Consider the following 202-nt stretch of genomic DNA (forward strand, 5'->3'; position numbering starts at 1 on the left):
TGTTTTTGTGCCCGTGGACGTAGGTCATCAAAAGACCGAACCACGTAAATTATTGTGTTCTTGTGGGTGTGCTTGATTTCTTTCTTTCTTTATTCTATTGATTGGGTTAGATCTTGGACAATTCTTTAGAGACAATTCCGCAATTTCCCAACCAACTGGTATCAGAGCTTCAAGGACTTGGGTCAATCTGAATCTCGTTATG

Source organism: Theobroma cacao, chromosome 4 (genome assembly GCF_000208745.1).
Source record: "Theobroma cacao cultivar B97-61/B2 chromosome 4, Criollo_cocoa_genome_V2, whole genome shotgun sequence".
Taxonomy (NCBI): Eukaryota; Viridiplantae; Streptophyta; class Magnoliopsida; order Malvales; family Malvaceae; genus Theobroma; species Theobroma cacao.